Source organism: Protopterus annectens, chromosome 11.part0, assembly GCF_019279795.1.
Source record: "Protopterus annectens isolate FY-2018-M chromosome 11.part0, PAN1.0, whole genome shotgun sequence".
In the NCBI taxonomy this organism is placed as follows: domain Eukaryota; kingdom Metazoa; phylum Chordata; order Ceratodontiformes; family Protopteridae; genus Protopterus; species Protopterus annectens.
Window position 1 is genome coordinate 1,194,907,651 of NC_056745.1, and position 22,169 is coordinate 1,194,929,819.

Consider the following 22,169-nt stretch of genomic DNA (forward strand, 5'->3'; position numbering starts at 1 on the left):
AAACAGGTGTGGTCCCAGGAATGGGTGGTGGTCAATACCACTGGTTAGTGTTAGAGTATAGTACCGGAAGGATCCAACTGTTACTGAGTTTCCTACAACTGTGTGTCATTTGTCAGGACATCATCCAATGATTGCTTATAGTCATGTTGTTGAGGTTGTGTATACTACCAGACCGCAAATCATTGACAGATATTAATAGTATCACCCACAGCATAGTGTCAACCCATGTCATACACACATGCATACCCATGTTAGAACATAACTGTAGTAGAATGCATACTGGCCATTGAAAGATACTATGAGATGTTAACAATGTATACAACAGGGTATGCCACATGTCCCATGTGTCCACCATGCATGTACATGCAGACAGTGTGCACCCACCATGTTCACAGATGTACACTTGCTAATCTGTACTGCACACATCACACACATACTGTCCACTCACTAACACATGGCTGGCAACACTTTACACTTCAGCCAAGTGGTACATGGGTAGACAATACATACTCAGACCTAACAGTGGTGTAAACAATGCTACATTGACAATCAGAGCTTTGATGCACAATGCCTGCTCAGACATACCTACAAGGATGTCATTACACTTTCCTGTTGACAACTTGCTAATATTGCTACACTGCTATAATGTCACCCTGTGCATCAGCACCATGTTAGCCTGTTTCTGCATCAATGTTACAGATGACAGGAGGCGACACAGGTATCATCATATGCACAGGGTGTGTTGTTGTTTGCCAGAGCCTGACATTGACCCATCCAGTTGACATGTCTGTGTGTGTGTGTGTGTGTGTGTGTGTGTGTGTGTGTGTGTGTGTGTGTGTGTGTGAGGGACAACAGTACAGCATGGGCCAACGTTGATGTAATGTGTGTGTGTATGTGTAAGCCCTAGTTGTTTGGTTAATGTGTGTCTGCATGCACACAGCTCCACCATGTGGCCGCCATATACGGTAGTTTGTGGGACAGCCACAGACTGTACCTGCTAGGCTGTACAGATCCCTGTCTCTGGCCATGGACACAGTACCTGTGCCTGGCAGGGGTGCTACGGACAATATCGGGTACCAACCCCGACTGGGTACTGTCATCAGAGGCAGAGGTATGACGACTGGACCCATGTCCCTGCTGGGACTGGCCAGAGCAACATGCACGGGGTCTACTAGGACGGTCAATGGACAGGGGGCTGGTACTGCCACTACGGGAGTGGCTGTGAACTGTCGGCTGTCCGTGACCACTGCCAGCTGTTGCTGTTGCTGGCATGCATCCGCGTCAACGTTGCAACCGTCCTGCATGGTCCTGGCTCATGGAAGACATATTGTGGAGGGCATCTAATGTCTCCCCCCAATGTCTATCAATGACCTCGGTGTAATTCCGGATGGCACTGGCAAGGTCACAGATGCTGTTATTGATAGCGGTGTAATGGGCCCTCTGCGCCCTAAGTCCCTGTCTGGTGTACCATTCCATACGTGCCTGAGCCTGCATTACAGCCTGGAACATACTGGATGTTGTAAGACCTGTGAGGGCACGTCTGCCAGGGGCAATATGACCAGCAGTGCTCACCTGAGAACCCCTGGACCTCCGCCTATGTGGTACCATTCCAGGAATCTGGCTATGGCTGCTGTGAGGGGATGCAAATGCCATGGGTACCACACTCTCCTCGTCAATGCCAACTGTATGCTGTCCCTCGTCTATGGCCATTGGTGATGAGGGATGTATTGACAGTATGAGTGTGCGCATAGATGGGGTTGAACACTGTGTACTGTCGATTGGCGGACCAATGACAGACCTTGTCAAACCTTCTTGTGCCAGAATACATGTCTCATCATCACCACTATTCGTGGCAGTGGCTTCAAGTTCCCTGCTGCTTTTGGCCACCCCTAACTCAGCACCTGTGAGAGGAAGACAGGAAACAAACTTTATAGTCTGCACATGATGCATGCACACATGCACACATGCACACATGCACACATGAACACATGAACACATCACACATGCACACATGAACACATGCACACATGAACACATGCACACATATACACTCCTCACTACAGCACATACACACACACACCAGCAATCCAACATGTACTCTATAGTGGGTGAAGGTGGGTGTCAGTATCACAAGGCAAACAGTCACCACACACATGTCAGCATGCAGAATATGTGTTGCACAAGACCATGCAGTGCAAGTGTAGACACCCCTATTTAATGGCAGTGTACATGGCTTTGATGCAACTGTGTAGTTGTTCAGTGATTGGCTACACCCTGGAACACAATGTGTACCTGGACACAAATTGCTGTGCAAGTATTATCAGCTCTGCAATGCCCTGTGCACCATCATTCACAGGTATACATGCCATGGCTGCATGTGTTATCTGTGTGACACATAGATTTCCATGTCTGAGTACAGTGTCTGTGTCCATAGCAGATAATAGTGGGCACAGGTGTAGCACATGCATGCTATGTACACACACGGGATGAATGGTGCATGTTGACGTGAAGGAATCCCAATGCTCGACATGGCCAATGTACAGTGGTTATGGTGAGTGTGGGACATATTGCAGATATGTCGGTGCCAGCCATGGCATGGCATGCTACATGACTGCAACATTAAATACCACACATACCCAATGTGTGTCATGTGACCTATACACCCACTAGAATTCCAGGACATATATGTGACACTTTGTTCGGATGGCAACTGCTGTGCATATTGTGTATACTGGCATATGTAAGCACACACACAACATGCTATGCATATTGTGTATAGGTGCATATGCTTGCACACACACAACATTGAGGTGCACAGCAATGACTGCTATGAGTAGTACTGTGGTCACTGTAACTGGATGGGGTGTAGTACCCTGTGCCATCATCATCATGCATCTTGTGGTCACTCACAGCTACTAATGTGTGCAAGACCACCGCCTAGCATGCTGTACCTGAACTGCAGTGCCATGGCTACATTCACAATTACACAGCCACTTTGTACATGGGTGTGTGAGGTGCCCAATAGGGAGCATTGCCTAACATGACTATGTTATATGTTGAAGAGTGTTGCACAGCCCCATGACAGGCCTCTACCCCTGAGGTACATCATGTGTGTGTGCATGACATGTGGGATACTGAAGTGTGACCTTACAGCAGGTGTGTGGTAATGCCAAATGTAGCATGTTTTTGTGTACTGCATATGATAAACGTGTTCTGCTGTGTACAGCTGTAGCAACTATGCATATCCAATGTGCAGTACAGTGTTGCCACAATTGTGTCTGCTTCTCTGTGCATTGCATGTGATTGAGGCAGCTACTGAATTTACTGAGATGTTTAATGTCTCACAGCAAACATGCACAGCATGCATTATGCATAGGTGTGTTATGTGTACATGGCCTACACCTCACCTATGACATGCACATGTCATTACCAATATTAAAGCATTAATACACTCACCAGCATGTATCGGCTGCCCTGCTGTCACACCAGAGGGACCTACAAGAATATGACACAGTTTGTCAGTGGCCACAACTGTGGCATTGCTACTGTGAGTGTGCTAAACTACAGTAGAACAACAGTCAACAGTCACAGGTGTACAGATACTATTCCAAATATCAGTATTGCACACAATAGGCAGCACAACTGCTAAACACACAGTACACATCTCACATATGCATATTCTAACAATACAGGTAACAGTAGTCTACAGCTAGGGCATATTACCTGCACGCTCCATGTCATCATGCTGGGTGGCTCCGGCCTCCATGATGACACATGTGATGCTGTTGCTGCTGTAGACCAGGAGCCACCACTCTTAGGAGCAGTTCCTCCACTCTGGTGAGGGGGGGATGTATGGCCGTCCAACCACCTGTGGCAATCTGTTGTCTATGGATATCAGACGCACGCCACTGGACATGTCTAATTAAATCACTGCAGTGATGGCGTACCTGCTCATATGTCTGGTTATGCATGCCTATGTCATTTACCCGACGAACAAGATCATGCCACAGTGCAGTATGCTCATGCTGGTGCTGGCTGGCCCTGGAAAACAGCAGTGTATAGTGCTGCACCAGGCTGTTGTGTATTTCCTGTTCCTCCACAGCTGTATATGATGGATTGCGTAGATGAGCCATAACCCTGGAAGACAATTAAACAATATGTGTGAGCAAGTCATGTGGCACACTTAACATTATTAAGTACAGATATCACTTAACTGCCATATATAGCATCTGTTTGTCTGTCAGAGGATACACATGTTCAATACCACATATCAGTGCTCAGCCCACAACTGGCTGACAGTGCCTGCTACACTCCATATAACAAACCAGTATACACCAGTACTCGGCACACTGTTTGGGATACAATGCACAACCTCGCCACGGGGGTATATATCAAGCTAATGCATGAAGAAATATGTCATCCAATGCAATGAATGTAAAGTATATTTACAGTATTACCAGTAAACCACCCTAGTCGTTGATGGCATACCCCTACCTAACATATGTGCACGGTTGTTAATATAGCTGGCATACTGCTATAACAGAGTATACATGTTGCTAGGTACACACACATACCCTGTAACACACATGTGGTTGCGTACACGGTACAGGCATCATTACACACACATCAGACATACATACAGCACACAAATGTATGCCGACACAGATGAGCATTACTTGTGTACCTTACAGTACTGTGTGCCCCTACTTACAGATACCTATGCCTGAGGTATGTAATCTGTGCAGACTACAGGAACACACAAGACAGTATTACCAGGGAATGTGAACATACACCATACTGTGCTGTTTAGGCCTACAGCTTCAGGTAGTACAACAGTTCATATGTGAGCTGGATTCACCAGCAGTACCACTTACTGAGCATACATGTATTGCTTCAGCCTACAATGGGACACCACAGTCGTACACAAGGAACTACGTCACAACATATGCCATCCTACTATGTCTGCATCCCAATAACTGACACATCTTTCTCTGGCCTCACACCTAGGACACAAAACTACCATGACAGAAACAACCTCACACTAAGCTATCACACCTTTACAGACCTTGCACACATTCACTGTCACACTCATTCCACCTCACATAGCAGGTATTGCACTGAGTACATGTGTGTGTGCATTGTGTCATAGGTAGGTAATATGCTATTGGCTCTAGGGCCTAGAGCAGCCTAGCCATATGCTACCCTGGCCTTTGACACACATGTAATGTGATTTCACTTGCTCCTGTCAACTGGATACACAGAGGTGACTCCCAGGGGCATATTACCTACCTCCCAAACAATCATCAGGGGTATGTATGACATCTGCTAATGAGGAGCCTTGTTTGTTAATGCTGGGTGGTTTAGTCCAGAGTATGGCATAGTTGTGGATAGGAACCTGTACCTCAAGCATGTGCTGTTTAGTGAGGTGGCAAGGATTAGAGCCCTAGCTCATGTAGCCCGGAGGGATTGTGAGGTGTTGACATGGTGGTTGGCCGACTGCTATGGATGTGACATACCTCTGTATGTCCGGCAGAAGTAACCTCTGGGTGGGCGGTATGCAACGCACTCTAGCTGTGGTTTTGTGAGTCAGTCTGCATAGGGCATGTGTTTGAGGGCAGTATTACTCTTTGTGAGGTATGTCTGTGGCCTTTCCACTTGCTGTAGTTGTCATGTGAGATACATAGCACATGGGGCATTGTGATGAGTAGAGGGGAACACTGACCTATATTTCCCTAGTTGACACACCTTTTGTGATGACACGTAACACGTAGACAGATTATAAGACTAGTGTGGCACTGTGATTATCAAAGGGGAGGCTACTGTCCATCTGTGTCCCATGTTCCCTTCTGACACCTTCAGTGTTAGGCAGGCTACCACCTATGTGGTAGTTACTGGGTAAAGTGTTTTCGAATGGGGTATGGCACTGTAGTACCAACACTGGTGTTCATTGCATGCCTTGGTCAACAGGCACCTGTTGCAGTACGTATGACCCAGTGTCTCTCTCTCTCTCTCTCTATATATATATATATATATATATATATATATATATACATACATATACATATCTATATACATCCATATATATCTATATCTATATATATCCATATATATCTATATATATATCTATATATATGTATATATATTTATATATATATATATATATATATATATATATATATATATATATATATATGTATATTTGTATATATATATATATATATATATATATATATATATATTATATCTATATATCAATATATCTATATATATATATATACATATATATACACACACACACACACACACACACACACACACACACACACACACACACACACACGTATATATATCATACACACACACACACACACACACACACACACACATATATATATATATATATATATATATATACACACACACACACACATACATGTAAACATCCATTGCTGTACATATAGATGCACATATAGGCACATATACTGCCCACCTTTCATGGTGGGGATGTCAATTATGCAACAGTTGTGAGACATATGGTTATGTAATAATATTGCATAGTGTTGTGCAGAATGCATTTTGCTGTCCTCAGGCCGTATAGCTGTAGCAGGCCTCACTGCCTGTAGCTCAGTCCCATAGCGTTTAACCACCACATGACATATACTGGCACTGCTTTCTGTCTGCAATGCCACACACTACAACCTACATACATATGTGCACATAGCAACCTTCAACAACATATATATGTCCAGCCTTCACTAACAGTTGCAGTATGTCCCTTGCCCTATGCACATGTGCATATACATATAGATATGGACTGCTGGCACATATGGATGATTCACAATATGTAGAGTACCCTTCAGACACATCATTCGGATGCCAGCAAATACATATCTGTTACATACCTTACCTTTGTATTCCTCACCTCCATCTGTTGTAGCTGTTGATTTGTTATTTATTTATTTTTTTTGGTTTTGGTTTCCTCTGTGTGATGGCCTTTCTTTTCAGTGTCTGTCTCTTACAGCCTGTTTGTCTCCATCTGTCTGTCTGTTTGTCTCTGTCTGTCTCTCTCAAGTTGGTGCAATGATATTATTGCATGTGTGGACAGCAAGTACAGGCTGCTTTTCTAGGTATCTGTACATGTGCATGTGATGGCCTCTGCACCAATTGGTGCCCACCATTTAGTAATTGCATGCAGCCTGCTGTGTGGTAATTGTGGTACTCACTGTGATTGCAGAACACTGCTATAAAATGCTAGGTTAGGTAGGCGTAGTCCTTTTAGTTGTGCAAGGTTGGGCCCATGCTTGTTTGCTGTGGACACTGTTGTCTCAGTCAGAAGGTTGGTATATGTCTCATATCTGAAGCTAGGGTTGTAGCCAGTGATATGCATGTTGTACTGAAACCTGACTGTTGCTTCTTCCAGTGCACTCTTCTCAGTGTGTAAGTTTATTCACACCTCCTAATGCTAACACTGGATACATGGGAGTATGTACTTTCTTTTCGAATTAGAGAATTAACTGGCATACAACAGTAGTTATTGCAATGTGTTCCTATGGCTTTCCTGTTTTCCCTTTACATTCACTCATTGTAATGCATGATATATTTCTTACAGCACCAAGTTATTGTATATCTGCTGTGGCTTAGTGGTACTTCATGCAGACTAGTGAGTTCAAGGTGTGGGATTCGAGACTGACAAGGGTATTTTTTTTTGCTGTTGAGCAGTACAAGGGCCTGTCATACAGAGTGACTAAGGCACTTTTAAGTAGTTGTAAGCGGGTTTGCGTGGGTTTGCGTGATGCTTAGCAATACTTAGCTAAGCGCACACATGCGCACACTATTGCAAACCTGCTTACTACTGTTTACAAATGCTTACTCTTGCTAACCCCCGCGCTCATTTCTTTGACAGAAAAGTAAATGGGGAGATAGGAATGTGGTGATAAAGGGTGCACAAAGAGGGGAAGACAGTAGGGAAACCAGCTCGGGATGTACAGGATGGGTGTGGGGAAAGTCCATAGCTGCCCGTTTCTTTACCAGCAACAGCTGTGCATATGCAATACATTAGGAGTGAAATTTGAAACCTTCCACCCCTGAGAGAGGGGAGAGGACAACTAAGTATGTTGTACTACCAATTATGAATATCAGGCACATGCACTGTTTATAAACTGCTATACTGTCATTAGTACGTTACTCACTTCTGAACAGTTTGTGGTTTGTTTGTGTTGACATTAGCACAGTCTGCTCAGGACAACTGGACATATTTCAGTACTGTGTATGCCTACCTACACCCGTGGGTGTGCCTGACTGCACAGGTATATGGTACTTTTGGGTAGGGGTGCAGAACTGTGGAGAGCATTATTTATTATCGTGTGCTGTTTATCTTGCTGAACATGCAGAGTTGCTGTGTACCTGTTAGTCTATAAAGGCTAGTAGTCTGTCTCAGTAGCTCCCATCTGTGGACATATCCAGATGGTAGACAGAGGTTAGCCTAGTATCCTTTGACTGTGCGCCACACCAGTCTTTTCAGCACCTGAACAATGGCATTGTCACAGGTGGTTGCTAGCAGTACATGGCTACATCCTTTGATATTTCTGTGGTGTACTCCTACATAAGGGCATGCTTGTGAAATTCATTCTACAGCTATATGCAGAGTGTGTAACAGCAGACAAGCTGATATGCCTGTGTGTTTCTGACACTTCCAGGCCTCAGATACTCTCAGGTATATATTTGAACAGCTTCAGGGAAAGATACATATAAGTGGGATACATCTGTGATATATTTCAGATATTTTGCAGTTGAGAATTTGGGGGATTCGGAGCATATGTATTACTACACCTTTTCTGATGTGCAAGCAGTGTCTACTCTCACTTATTGACATTTTTCATTAAGTGAGATTCCCCACCTTTCTGCCTTCTGTTAGTACATTTCACAGGGAGTCAGAGGGGCACAGCTAACATTTGTTTGCAAATCAGGGACATCCCTGTAAATCAGTCACAGTTGGGAGGTCTGGCCTCTGACCTATTCAAATATGCCAGTGTTTATCCTGCTCTGATACTGTGTGGGGTTTGTAAGGTGCTACTGTTACATTATTCCCTACTAGCATGGCTGGTTCTCTTTTCACAGTTATATCATGCAGTTCCATAACACTTGCTGTTTAAGGGCCACGGAACAAGATTTGTGTTATGCCATTCTTATTCTGCCTTTACATTCACTTATTGTAATGCATGATATATTTCTTTCCGCACCACATTATTGTATATCTGCTGTGGCTTAGTGGTACTTCATGTAGTCTTGTGAGACCAAGGTCTGGGGTTCGAGACTACCGGGGTATTTTAATTTGCTGCTGAGCAGTAGAAGGGCCCTGTTATACAGAGTGACTAAGGCACTTTTAAGCAGTTGTAGTGGGTTTGCGTGATGCTTAGCGATGCTTAGCTAAGCGGACACATGCTCACACTCGTGTACCCCTGCTAACTACTGCTTAAAAGTGTTTACTCCCGCTAACCCCTGCACTAATTTCATTTAAAGAAAAGAAAATGGGGAGATAGGAAAGTGGTGAAAAAGGGGGCACAGAGAGGGACAGACAGTAGAGAAACCAGCTGGGATGTGCAGGAAGGGTGTAGGGAAGGCCCATAGCTGCCCATTTCTTTACCAGCAACAGCTGTGCATATATTCGACATTTGGTGTGAAATTTGAAACCTTCCACCCCTGAGAGACGGGTGAGGACAACAGAGTATGTTATACTGCCAATTATAATTATCAGTTTACATGTCCAGCAGACATGTGTGCGAAATGGGCAGCTATGTATGGGGCGTAATTTTTTTGTGGGAACAGATTGCCCTTTTTTATTTTTTTTTTCAGGTGAGAGTGGAATGTGAGGTAGGGGATGTAGGTATATTTGGGGAGGTAGGATGGGGAGGTAAACAGACAAGACAAACAAGATGCATACAGGGGCAGAATTTGACACTTGGGGTGGGTGAACACAATTGACGGGGAAGGTTGTTTGGAGATCGCCAGCCCATGAGCCCACAGATGGTAACAGTGGAACTGAGATCCCCACCCATTGGCAGTCATCACTGCACCTTCACAGCCCCAAGGGTGGCTGTGCTGAGGGCTGTGTAGGATGGGCAGGCTCACCCAAGAGACTCACCACTCTCGCCTCAAGCTGGCATAGGGGATCAGCGACTGAACGCTGGATCTCCCTATGCACCACAGCCCGGACCCTTTGAAGGGTGACAGGTGGCCCTTTTCCACCCATGCTTGCACGGGGGGGATGAGCCCCATCCCCTGCAGCGCTTCCACCCGAAGGTGGCACAGGACCTATGGAGGAGGGGAGCCAGGATTGGGCACCGGAGCTGCTGGTGCCAGGTGCACTCGCCAATTGAGGAGGGACAGGTGGGTCCGCTGGGACCGGCCTTCCCATACATTCTGTGATTAGGTGTGTTTAATTACAACATGAACAACAGCATTCCAGATTAGTTGTAACAGCATGCAGTAATATTCCCATTAACCCAACACACCAAGGTTCCAACAGTTGAACAGCAAGCATAACACATGCATATATTGAATGACGGTGGATATTCCAACAGCATGCAGGGATGTTTGGTAGCAACAGATCACCAAGAATGTGGTGTTTGAACAGGGCACATTTATCAACATGAATGAGAATATTTATAAAACAATAGGACATATGTCCCAACAAATATTTAAGATTATACATACCCATTGAGGTGTGGAATTGCATGGTTTATGCACAAACAGTAGGGTGTAGAAAAAAACCTCAGTTAACATCTTATAATTACTTTTACTCTACACTACATTCCTAGTGACTGCAAGTGTATATTCCCTACATGTATTATTATACTTGCCACCATGCATTAGGCTGTGTAATGGGTTTGGCTAGTTCAATATATACCTGACCTATATCTGACATACTAACTGTCCAAGATGCTGATGTTACTGCTACATATTTCATGATTGCTTTTATATTTCTCTGTCTACATATCTGGATGTTTTCACATGACATTTTAACTTCAATTTGTACAGAACCTTGCATTTATTGAAGCACACTTACCTGTCTGGGGAACATATTAGCATGCTACTCGTGTGCCAGATTTACTTATGTATGCCAGCCATTGAATGACTGTTGAGGACTGTATATATGCTTCACAGCTACTAGCACGTCCAACACCCACTTTAGATGGGACTGCAGAACTCTGGGTTGCCAGCACTTTTTTAAACAGTACTATTTGTATAATGCAAGGGTACAACAACATTTCAAACTAAGTGATGCACACACACTCCGGGTTTTAAACCTTTATTACTGGCATTACACACTTTTTCCACAGGCTCACTCCTTTATTTGTTATAACAGTGCATATGGAAGACGTATTCAAGACATATTATACCTTTATTAATGGGTTAGAACACTCTTTTTTCAGGCTCACTCACTTATTTTATATGACAGTACCTGCAGAGATTTTATTCCAGACATATGTTACCTTTCATAATGGGTTACTACGCTCTTTTTCTGGCTCTCTGACTTTTTCGTATGACAGTACATGCAGATGACTTATTCAGGCTATTTTATGGCTGTATTATTGTACTACAACACTTTATTTCATGCTCTCTCCCCTATTTTATACAACAAAACATGCAGAATAATCACTAACCTGCCTGGTGGTGCAGCCTTTGCAGCCTATCAGCATAGGCTTGCTGATCGCAGCACAGTCACCTGCAGGTGTAAAGTAAATGAAGGGATAATGAGACATACCTATCCGTTATACAAACTCAATTATCAATTCTTACATACTGCATTCCATGGCTACATACTCAGTCGTAGGGCATCCTGCATCCCACAAACCTCCTGTATCCATTGGTTCAGGTGGTCCTGCTTCCGTCTCTTCAGGTCTGCATGGTGGTGATGGACCTTCTCACCAGTGCGAGGAACACCTGTGGCACTGATGAGGTCATGAGCTAACCGGTTCCAAGCCTCAGCCTTGTACTCCGTCCCTTGGAACTGGCCCTGCAGGAGTCTGGACTCATGACGGTGGACAAGGAGCCAAACTATGTATTTCGACTCCTCGATGCCCCAACGCTGCGCTCGGAAGCGTGTACCCTCTCCTGCACCTGCCATTCTGACTGCAAATGTGAGCTACAATCAGTTATGGTGAGTATTCCCACCTATGGGGCTTAAATATGCCGCATTTCCCACACTTTTTATGATTGGCCATTTTTGAGAATTCTAGGCTGACTGCAGACCTGCTTAGTAATGGTTAATCTACCATTTCTAAGTATATGTATGCTAATAGTGGCTGTTTCTCCTATGCTGTCATGGCTTAGTGGTTCTGCACTTTGATTATGATGCACAGGGTCCTGGGTTTGAACCTTGTCATTCTTTTATTTTAATACTGTCTAGACAGGCTAGGGAGTGTGGCTGCGTTTAAGCAACTTAGCTCTATGTTGCTCCCTGGTGCCCTACGGTGCCCAGGTTTGCATGGCACGCACGTCCGTGCAAACACATTGCGCTGGGTAAAGCGCTTTTAAACACTGGGCAACTCTATTAAGCTAGGTAAAGCACTATTAAACTATGAGCACCTCTGTTTAGCTGGGTAAAGCATTATTAAACTATGAGCACCTCTGTTTATCTGGGTAAAGCACTATTAAACTATGAGCACCCCTGTTTAGCTGGGTAAAGCATTATTAAACTATGGGCACCTATGTTTAGCTGGGTAAAGCGCTGCTTAACAGCAGGCTCTTATATATCTGGATCCTTTAAAAATATATATTTTGTTTACTGATACATTGGCCATTTCACTGCTTTTAATAATATTTTAATCATATATGTCTGGTATTATTTCATATACTGATTTAAAACATAAATAAGAAGGGGAGTGGTGGGACTTGAACCGTGAATGCCTCCTCTTTGTGGAAACGCTCTACCATTATGCTATTGCAATTTGGTGTGATTTGCATAAACATTCTTTCTTATGCTCTTCCATGCTGGAATTGCTAACTACAGCTAAGCAATGGGCACACCCGCGCGCACACGCGCAAATACGGGCAGCTATATTGTGGATTTTAAATAAAAAATAATATTTTATTTTTTATAACTGTGATGGGGGTTTACAGTGTCAGGGAGTGTGGTGTTGGGTGCAAGTAAGTACATTTGAGCGAACTCACTCTTGTGTGTTGACATTTTGCTTTTCAAACACTTGCAGGGGTGTGGATATTTAGACTGCTCGGCAGTCGGACACGCCCCCTGCTTTCATACTCGGTCCGTGTAAGAGTTACAGTTGAGTCAGCGTGCCCTCATGAATATTCATGGCACGCTGACATCATACCATTCAACTGCAGCCTTCGAGTAAGACTTATTAACTCTTACACAGAGGTTTCGTGAATCCAGGGGTTTGTGTCTATACAAGGCACTGCTAACCCCCTTGCATGGTGCACAGCTCCGCCAGACTCTGAGCAGCTCTGCCAAACTGACTGAAAACTGGCACAAACATGGTGCTTAAATACAAGTGAATTTAAACAGTTCTAACACAATCTACCAATCATTGTCTACCAGTGGATTTTAGGGGAGTGTAAATCACCTCAGAGACAGACCTACTGTACAGTGTGTTTGTATGTTATACCACAAGGAATTATATTTGGAAACAAAAACATTTGGAATAATTTGCGTATCTGTGAAAATGAAGATCCATTAAAGTGATCATTCCACAGCAGACAGCTATAGTGTGATAGAGTGCATGTTATACTGACGTGCCTAACAGCTTTTAAATTTAATAATTCCAGAGGAATACTCCATTTTTCCTTCTATTCAAACCGCTGAGCTGTCCCTGATTTCGCCTTATAGGTTTGCCCTGTTCTTCATAAAGGTTTTGAATTTTTGAAGGTTTTTGAATTTCTGGTGAATCACTGAGAATTGTAGTCAGCCAATAATGTGTGAGTTTCACGCTTCCTATTGTTTAGAAAATGCATGTTGATGCAAAAAGTGTTGTTCAATTAACTTTTTCAGTTAATTAGAGACATATTTAAAAATTGTCCCTGATTTGCTCCTTTGTCCTCCAATTATTTTTGGATATGTCCAGAATTCTTAATTAAAGAAGTGGAGAGGTGTGTTGCTGTTTGTTCAACAGTGCTAACTGTTTTTACCAACTTTCAAAGCTGCTAAAACACTTCACTCTCCAATGGTTTCTCTTTCTTTTCTTTTCTTTACTTTCTTTCTTTTTTTCTGTAACTGGCATTTTATAAGAATCCAGAATGTATGTGATTGATATATCATTAGTTTTCTCACTGAAAGTGATCAATCAATATACTGGTAGGCAATGGTTTATTAATTTTATGTAAGCAATAATGCCCAACAGGGTGTGTGTTAATGTGTAAGTAATGCCTGCACAGGGGAGTTATGAAGCCCGACGCCACAGGTAGAGGGTCTCTGCACCCCTGGAAGGCCATTACACATTAACACACACTGTGGAGGGCATTATTGCGCTTAGAGAATGGGCTCACTGTCAAATTGTTGTCTTTTACTTACTTATTTTTTTATTACTATATTATTATTTTTTTTGTATATTTTTGATGTAAAGTAGTTCTTCCGCCTAAGGTTTCAAACTTTCTGTAGTACGTTAATGGTGTTGGAGGAAGAATTTTACATCAAAAATATATATAAAAATAATATAGTACTTAAAAAAGAAAAAAAAAGTAAGTAAAACACAACAATTTTACAGATAGCCCATTCTCTCTCTCGTATACCACTTTCATACACGCATTCACACAAGATCACTCTCATTCACACACACACACACACACACACACACACACACACACACACACACACACACACACACACACACACACACACACACACACAGAGTCACTCTTGCTTTCATGCACACATCCATTCACACAAGCAGACAGCAACATAAACACACATCCACACAATCATCTTTCTCTCTTACTTTCATACCAACATACACTGTCTCTCTCTCTGTCACACACACACACACACACACACACACACACACACACACACACACACACACACACATACACACCTACTTTGTATTTTACACTCGCTAAACAGCAGAAGCGCTGTTTTAGCCAGTGTAAAATAGCAGCTTAACCGATCTGTCTCTCACACTCATACACGCATACTCTTTTACACACAAACACACACTTTTTTTTAACTTTTAGCTTATTTTCCACTCACTAAACAGCAAAAGCACTGCTTAGCGAGCGTAAAAAAAACAGCCATTCCGTTTTTCACAGTCTGAGCTCCACAGTGGCTTGATAAGCTGCCGTGAAGCAGCGGACTCATTTTTCACTGGGCATTACTTGTACATTAATACTCTGATGGAGAATGCTCGTTCTCCAATCAGGGTACTGATGTACAGTAAGCCCAATCATCCACACATCTCAATATGATATGCTCCTTCTTTCATCTTCCCTTTTTTTAGTTATGAAAATTTAAGCTTACAGATGTAACTTCTACTGTATATAATGTACATAGTACTAGCCTTATTGTTAATTTTTCTTTTTTGTAAATATTTGCTTTTTGTAGTTTTTCAACTTAGCCTAATTATTGTTGTACATATTGGTTTTAACTGTATTGCTCTCTCCTCTAGTGATGTTTGAACTGCTAAAACCTAAATAAAACGTTTTTTGGAAAAAACAAATCTGTTTTATTACACTGTTTGACAAGCACTGTACACCTTACTGAGAATCGTGTCCTGTTCCATCTTACCTTTGTTAGCTTCCACTTGAATATAATTGAGTTTAGTTATTAATTTGCTGTCTGACTGAATAACCAATTGTGTTGCATTCTGGTTACTTTGTAATAAAGTCTGCTGAAGACTACAGAAAACATGCCATCCCACAGCAGGACTGTTTCCCTCCCTCTAATACATTATCAGGAGGTGGGACTGAATATTAGAAATTAATTGGCACAGAGTAAGCAGACATACTAGTTTATTAAACTTGATAAATATAGCTCCAACTGAAGTAACTACAGTAAAAACTATACATTTTAGAGTAGGAAAGCCCAGTTTATAAGTTAAGGATGTAATTATAACAACAAATGGTTAAAAAAACCTTTACATTTTATCTTTGAGAGACACTGGGTCCTTGTTGGAGGGTATACTTTATAATGTCCATGATGCTTTTCCAGTGTCTTCCTCTCCAAGTTCCTCCATCAAGGGAGAGAGATGGGGAGAACTAAGGATAGTGGTCTAAGGCTCCCTAGATATGCATCTAAACGTCATAGTGACAAATGTGTATGTGACAGTGTATGCATCAGTTTATGCTTCAAGTTGCCTTGTGATAATGTGACTCTTGCATCCTCTTCTTTGTTGATACACTCAGCAATAGCTAAGAGACTAGTTGCACAACTTTTTAGAAATTGGCAGATGTGGGAAGAATTAAAGTAATTTCAGATGATCTGAGGCTGATACTGAATAGGATCAGATCAAGCAAAATAGAATTAACTCTTTGGTACTTTTGCTGGGCCAAAATGAAAAACTTTCTTGCCCCATAGAAATGATCTACTGAATATTCAAATACAAAAGTATGAAATTAAGTAATTTATAGCCAGGCTGGACCAGAAGGGGTGGGCCACCTCAAAGTGGAAATCATGACTTGACCTCCTGTAGGACAATCACCCGGGATGAAAAGGAAATTAAGGGGCTAGAATCAGAGTATACCACACTGGGTCTCTAATCATTTTTGACCAGACTTATCAGAAACAATGACGACAGTACATAAGGGATGTTTAGAAATATTGATATATCCCTTTAATTGGAAAAGTAATTAATATGCAAAACTGAGTAGACAGTTCTAAAAGACTGCTGTGCTGTTTTTTCTTGTTTTTTTCTTTCTATAATGATGTTTCATGTTTTCTTTTTCCAGGTTCACCTTTCTTAATGCATCAACTTATTTTTTTTCTTTATTTTGAAAGCAAATTAAAGTAGTCACATCACTGTATTCACGTGTTAACCTATTTCAATTCATTTTTAATGAATTTATTTTGGCTTTGAAGCTAAAATAAAAAATGTAAACAAGTGCAACAGTAAAAACAAAACCATCATACAATATTTTTGGAATAACAAAGAGTAATATAAAACAGTGATCACAATAACCAGGAGATAAAATAAATGTCATATATAAAACCAGAAAAACGGGTTATAAATAATCAGGAAAATTATGTATACAAAGAGAAGGCCATTAGAAATTTCTCAAAGAGCTTCAAGGAGTACTCATTCAGTTCTCAATCAGTTGGGTGATGAGTTCCATAGACAGGGCATGCATGGCATTAAAAATGACCAGCAGCTGACATGAGTAGACTAAGTGGGATGTCTGTTATGGTACTGACAGTCTTTGTATGTAAGTGGGACCCATCCCATGTTAGGATCTAAATAGGAATCAGCATTTTAAATTCAGAGCTGAATGATACCAGCGTACAGTGTATGGTGCAAATCCAGTATTTTTTAAGCATAGCAGGAAGTGTCGTTAAATAATAACACAACTGCATTCTTTACCACCTGAAGTTAGCCCTGGTCATAATAATTAAGACCCTGCTAAATAGCACTGCAATAGCCAAACCACAGTGAAACTAAGCCATGCACAACTGCAGAGATAACTTCTGAAGAAGTAAGGTGCTTAATTTGGTCAATAAATTCAAGAAGAGAAAAAGAGGATGTAAAAGTTATCACTTGTCCCAGAATGGCAGCTAGTGATCCAAAATAAAGCCTAAATCAGAAGTCTGGTGTGTTTCTGCAACACTAGTGATCAACACACATTTGTGTGAGCACTAGAGTGTGACTGGCTGACTTTTCACAAGAAGGTCAAATTGCTGATATACATAAGAATTCCACTTTCTTGATGGTGCTTTTCTGTGCACTTTTTTTGCTTCCAAATGCTGTTCACATTCAAAAGCTTTTGTTCATTTGTGATTTTAATTATGTGAGTTGATTACAAATTAATCAAATACTTGTAAAGGTGCCCCCCAAATCATGCACCTCTGAAACAAACCATAACTTGTTACTTCTGTAGATACATATGGGGGTAAGGTATGGACCAGCAGAAAGTCTCAAAGGTGGTATGGGAAATCCTAGCTTTAGTCTGACATGGACTAAGCAGAATATAGCTACTCCTCATCCAATCCAGAATGACATCTTAACTTCCCTCAAGTGTTAACAAGGAAGACACAAGCTTCTGCTAGGAGAGGTATAGTATGATCAGCATAGGAATAGTACCTCAGTCCGCTCCCTCAAACAACATCTCTAAATGCAAGCATGCCCACTGTGAATAATGTGAAGCTTAGAATAGTGAGGAACTTTGCAAAAGAGGGTGGTTAGTGGAGGAATTAATATCAGAAGTTACATTCTGAGTGCATACCAACAGCCAATGAAGTAAGCACCTAAGTGTTATAAAAGAAAGTCCAGAGTAGGTCTGCAGACATTACAGTTGGGTCCTATAATCCATGGTGTCTGACAAAGTAGAGAGAGCAAGGAGCACTCATTTCAAATAACAACATTTATTTCTGGCTACAGTGATCTGATGAACCACTCTGAGGGTCTTTTCAGTGCTGTAGCTTTAGAAACTGCACAGATATGGATGTAAAAGACCATGCAATTAAATAAGACTCCAATTGCATTACAGCCATTTCTACACTAACCTTACCCACATAGAGAAGGTTAGAGACTGGGTGATAATTTTTGAAGTTATTCAGTTTTAAAATACTTTGTTAAGTATGAGGTAGTTAACTCCTCTTTTAAAATAGGCAAAAAGTCAAAAACACTAAGCAGATGCACATCACAGAGGGATAAAGCCCTGACTGCAACCCCAGCTAACCTGTGTTTAGTTAATGGCAAAGGCACGCAATATGTTGGAGAGGGAGGATGGGGGTGAGAGACTGATGTTGACTCATGCATCCTGGAAGTATGGAGACAGCCTAGGCTCATGCAGTAAGCAATGTACGAGCCTAGACAGCTCCATGCTAAATAAATAATAACCACCTTAGTTGGGAGGTTGTGTGTATGCACCTTCCCTAAGGTGGGTTTGGCAGACTCAGTGAATGAAGATAGGAGCTGGTAGCAGGTTATCGTCAGCTTCATGAAAAAAAAAACACTTTCAGTAAAGCTAGACATATCTATGTTTTACTGACACTTGTTCAATTATCTGTCTTTATCAAAAAAATGAATGTTGTAGTTAATTTTACTGCATTGCATAGTGTTTTGCAATTTTCTCCACTGCAGTGTGACCATGGAGTTGCTATATCTAATTTAAGGATGTGCAGGTGCCAAGCCCGCATATAGGGGTGCAGGAGATTTGACCCCTTGAAAAAAAAAAAAAAAAAAAAAATATATATATATATATATATATATATATTTAATTTTTTATGGTTTTCAAGTTATGATTTTTTGAACTGGATTTTTGAAAAGGTGTAACTAGAATTATATTAACTTGATGAATTGTAAGGTAATGTTGAAACTGAACTGTCCTGAAAAATAGCTGGACTGAATACATCCAGGCATAATTCTCAATTTCTTTGCTAAAAAAATTGGGACAGAACCAAAAATAACTAGGGGAACAAAGATGCAAAAGCAGGGACAATCTTTAAACATCACAATAATTTACTTAAAAAGTTAATCAAAACAACAGTTTTGATCAACATACATTTTCTGGACAATATCTTCTTATTGTGAAACTCTGGTGTTTGACATTGTTGATGAAGTATAATCCTCTGTAATGTACCAGAAAAAAAAAAATAAAAAAATACAGGTACAGGGCAAAAATATAAGGCACAATCAGGGACATCCTACAAAAAAGAGACATTTGAGAGGTATGCAAAGCAGGCAAGTTTTAGCCAGATTGGGTGGATCTGGCTAAAACTTGCCTGCTCACAAGGCAAGGGGCACTTTTCTGAAATTATCTGTCTGATCTTAAGAGTAAGTAATATATGTGAACATGACCATGGAAAGTCCAAAGGAATTCACAAATGAGTAGTGAGAAAATACAAGGAAGATACCACATCTAATGGTTTGTCGTTTGATGTAAAACATAGTACTGCCCACATTCTGGGGCTGAAACTCCTTTTAGCACCTTTATTTAGTTATCACTTAAGGCATAGGTAAACTTACATTTATATAAAAAAATACAATCCATGTTAATGTGCTAACAGTTGCAAACATTATACACCACATATATTTTAAACATAATTATAATCAATCCAGCATTACATAAATTGATCAATTCCTGCCTTCCCTTAAGCCTCACTCCTCCTCCAAGACATTATTCTGCATGTATTGCTCCCACAATTTCTATTTTTTTCTATGTAATTTGCTCCTACACTTTCATAAAGGTCCCACTTCCAGCTCTTTTATCTCTGCTACAATATTCACTACTTCAAATACAGTTGGTTTAGACTTTGATTTCCATTTCTAGTAATTGCTTTTTTGGCAGCCACAAAAATTAAATTTAACAAAGCATTACTATGTCTAGGCGATTCAGATCCAAATCATTTTCTTAGTTAAACCATTTTGCTCACCCAATATTTCTAACCGAGTACTCTGTAGGGAATTTTTAAAGTCTGCCAACTCATTATCCTCCCAAAAGCCCAGTTACCTCTTTCTTCCCCATCACATCTCAAACATTTGCTGACAATATGAGGAAAAATTCCTATGTAAACACTTAGGTTCATAGGTTCATAGGTTCATACTAGGCTATCTGCCCGAGGGCATTTACAAGCCTAGCCCATAGTTTTGTGGCTTACGCCACCCCTTTAGTATGGGGAACTATACCCATTATTTTGCTGTGCCTCTGTTGAGCAGTGACACTGAGGTAATCCCTGGGGTATATCTGCGATCTCCCATCCATCCTGAAACTTCTAGATTTTGTTGCATATTTGGGAGCTATATATATGTCCTCCCATTGTTTCCTTGTGATTTGCATGTTCACCCCCTCTGCCCATTCTTTTCTAACCTCTTATGATTGATTCATATAGTTTTATTTTATATGCCGTATTAATTATCCCTTTTAAACAGCAGCTTCTGTTCTAGATTCAACTAAAACTCTACCACATGTCTCTCACTGAGGGTTCCCTTACCCCTTTCTCTTTGCCTATACTCTGATCTCAATCTCTGATAGGGAGGGCAGTCTCTAGCCAACAGTCAAAATATCATCTTGGCCTCTTCCCACTCTTTTACCTTTGTCTCTCTAGTTATTTGCCCCCCATACCTTGGTTCCTTTGCCAATTTTCTCCAGTAAATTCAAGCTCCCTTTTTCCTATTCTGTGTACTCCTAATTGCAGTCGTTCCTATTGGCAGAATCTCCTTTCTACATTCTTATGTTGGCTTAGTTCTTAAATATTTTGTACTACTTTATAAGTATAATATTCCATATGGTTATTGTTATTCTCCTTAAGGATCTGTATCCATAGGTTCATAGATGATTACTAGGCTAATGGCACAAGAGCCTTTACAAGCCTAGCCAATAATACCCAGGATATGAAAATATTATATCTTAATTCCCCAGATATGGAATGGGGTAGTATCAGGATAGTGGTTCTTTGTGTGTTGGAGCCCTGAGTTATTTTCCACACTGCTTCTGTCCATAAGGGACATGGGCAGTACCCCAGGAATTAATTTATGGTTCCCCATTCATTTATCCCAATTTTTTTGAATAGAGTGAATGACAGCCTTTGTTTTAGAAAGATGGGAAGTTTATTCCATGATGAGGTAGCCTTTGGGATACAAATCTGTCTCTCCAGCAAGTTCTGTTAGAGTCACAAATATGGTTTGGCACAATGGAACATGTAAACCTTGTATAATTTTTTCTTGTGAATATGTAACATTTTCATCAGGACTGCCGGGGAGGACATGCAGACCCCACACAAAAGGCGCTCCAGCCAAGAATCAAACAGGAGAACCTCTTACTGTGAGGCAACAACGCTACCGCTGCACCACCGCAGCTTATTTAACTAAAAACAGTGCTGAGTGCAAAATGTTGGACCTAGTGATGAAACTTTGCATTGTGAACATTTATTTGCAGAATCTGTCAAATTTCATGAATGAATTATGGTTTTACATTAATTATATAAATGTTAACAGTATAACAGGCATACCAGTGGTGAGATGTTTTACTCTCAGTGATCCTTTCCTTGGCAAAAATCTGGACAT

At 41.3% G+C, this 22,169-nt stretch overlaps 1 protein-coding gene across 2 annotated transcripts in view; it reads left to right on the forward strand.

The window, feature by feature from the left end:
* The window catches only part of SLC26A4 (solute carrier family 26 member 4), a 401,657-nt gene that overhangs the window by 106,053 nt on the left and 273,435 nt on the right, over positions 1-22,169 (forward strand). The gene's annotated exons all lie outside the window — the stretch shown is intronic.